Source organism: Euprymna scolopes, unplaced genomic scaffold (genome assembly GCF_053919585.1).
Source record: "Euprymna scolopes isolate OS-2025 unplaced genomic scaffold, ASM5391958v1 sca139, whole genome shotgun sequence".
Taxonomy (NCBI): Eukaryota; Metazoa; Mollusca; class Cephalopoda; order Sepiida; family Sepiolidae; genus Euprymna; species Euprymna scolopes.
In genome coordinates, this window is record NW_027633146.1 from 52,501 (window position 1) to 55,000 (window position 2,500).

Genomic DNA, 2,500 nt, shown 5'->3' on the forward strand with positions numbered 1-2,500 from the left:
CTCCGAGTCCGGGTTCGGGAATATTAACCCGATTCCCTTTCGACGGGAGGCCGGCCGCTTTTTTTTTGTTTGGGCTTTTGATTCGATTCGATTCGATTCGATTCGCTTTCCTTTCACCTTTCATAACGGATCCGGCGCCTTTCGGGAAGACTTTCGCCCGCGTCTTAGGACCGACTGACCCGTGCTCGACCGCCGTTGGCACGGAACCCTTCTCCACTTCGGTCTTCGAAGGTCTCGTTCGAATATTTGCTACTACCACCGAGATCTGCACCCGCGGTCGGCTCCACCCGGGCTCGCGCCCTAGGCTTCCGTGCTCGCCGCGGCGCCCTCCTACTCGTCGCGGCATCGTTTCGGCGCGAAAGTTCATCGCTCCTCGCCGCGACGGTCCGGCATCGGTCCGTCGCTCCAGCGCCATCCATTTTCGGGGCCGGTCGATTCGGCAGGTGAGTTGTTACACACTCCTTAGCGGATTCCGACTTCCGTGGCCACCGTCCTGCTGTCTATATCGACCGACACCCTTTCGGGGATCTCATGGGCGTCGCGTTAGGCACCTTAGCCGGACGTTTGGTTCATCCCACAGCGCCAGTTCTGCTTACCAAAAGTGGCCCACTTGGCACTCGCATTCGAGGTGACCAACCGCCCAGCGAAGCGTGCTGGCGGCGGCGGCCGGATGGGTCGGCTCCGTCGTTCGGGAGAGTCGGCCCGTTCCACCCGTTCCGAGTTCGAGAGTAGGTCGAGGCCGTGAACGGCCCCGGGGCCTCCAATCGTTCGCTTTACCGGATGGAATTGCGACGATCGAGCGCCAGCTATCCTGAGGGAAACTTCGGAGGGAACCAGCTACTAGACGGCTCGATTGGTCTTTCGCCCCTACACCCGGTTCCGACGATCGATTTGCACGTCAGAGGCGCTTCGGACTTCCACCAGAGTTTCCTCTGGCTTCATCCCGACCGGGCGTGGATCGCCATCTTTCGGGTCCCTGGTCGCTCGCTACGCCAGAGTCGGCCGAGTCGTACTCGGAAAAAGGGGAAACCGACCCGGGGGTGATGCGCCCGCGCGCAGCGCCTAAACTCGACGACAAAATAGGACTAGTTCAAGCCGCGGGATCTCACCGATGGGCGGAAGGAGGATATGGAAGCTGGCGCCCGGCAATTCCCCTTTTTGGAAGATGCGCCGGTCCCCTCTCGGGGAGGAGGGAAAAACAACCGCACGTCAGCCACGAGCCTTCCCTCTCCTATCTCTCTCGGGAAGAGAGAAAAAAGGAAAAGTTGCGGGCACCGCAGCAGCGACGGCGGAAGGCCGAAAACGCCGCGCCGGCGGGATCGGGCACGGCTCGGAGGCGGGTGAGGCGAGGAGAAGACGACGGCACGAGACCGACGACACCCCCCGACGACCCCCGGACGACTTTGCCACGACACCTCTCCCGATCGACGCCCTCCTACACGCTCTCTCGCTTTCGCTTCGCCTTCGGGGTTAGTCAGAGGTGGCCCCTACGACTCGCGAACGGCCAGGACTCCTCGGTCCGTGTTTCAAGACGGGTCGGGTGGGTTGCCGATGCACGTCGCTGACCCGGGGTGGCGGGCGGCTCGAGTAAAAAGCGTCGCCGAGCGACCTCTCCGGAAACGGAAACGGGCGCGGGCGGGGTTGCCCCCGACAAGAACCCGAAACGTCGGCGAGGTGCGTGACGGCGAGGCCGCGCCAGTCCTATCCCGCCTCTCATCGCGCACGCGCCCGAGACGGTGGGGCGCCTAAGGAGCGACACACAGAGTGCGTCGCCCGCACGCGACTTCCGGCGGGATCAAAACGGACCGGCTCGCCACGTGTAACGGATCGTGTCAGATTTCCTCCGTTCCCGGCAGAAAGGGGCAGTTACGTTCGCGGGCCCGACGGCCGGTGGCCCCCGACTTCACAAGGTGGGAAGACGGGGGTTTTCAGGGTGATGAAACGCCTGCCGCCTACGGAAAAAAACCCGCGTGTTCGACCTGCACGCCGGGAACGGGTCGCGACGACGGACCGGAGGGGAAGTGCGTCCGGTGCCGGCCGCGCGGAGGTCGCGCCGAAGCGCCCGCGCCATGATTACGCCGAGCGATGATGAAGGGGACGGGTGCAGCGGAGTCGCGCGCGGAGGGAGCAGGAGGAAAGAAGAAGCGGCGGCGACGGATGCGGCGGGTTAGGGCCCGGCGGCAGCAGCGATCGAGAGGACGAGTCCCCTCCGTCGCAGCCAACCGACGCAGCCACCTACCGACGCCGCGGTCGTCACCACGTTTCCCTTCCCGCTATCCACGCGGCCCGTCTCCTTCGTCGGCGACGCGGGCACAAAAGCTGGAACCGCGGAGAACGAGTCCCCCGCGGACACGACGAACGACGACCTGTGCCGCGACGGCCTCTCTTTCAAGAACACACATCGAGTTTGGGCTCGAGCCTAGGCAGCACCGGACTGAGTCCCCCCGCGATCGCGGTGAGCGGTCCCACCCGTTTACCCCTGGGCGGTTTCACGTTCTCT

The 2,500-nt window shown here is 64.4% G+C and overlaps 1 non-coding gene across 1 annotated transcript in view; it reads right to left on the reverse strand.

The window, feature by feature from the left end:
* LOC145273708 (large subunit ribosomal RNA) overlaps positions 1-2,500 on the reverse strand; it is a 5,732-nt gene that overhangs the window by 2,825 nt on the left and 407 nt on the right. Inside the window, exon 1 of the ribosomal RNA XR_013866495.1 lies at positions 1-2,500. This exon is cut by the window's left edge and continues 2,825 nt beyond it; it is cut by the window's right edge and continues 407 nt beyond it. This is a non-coding gene — a ribosomal RNA (large subunit ribosomal RNA).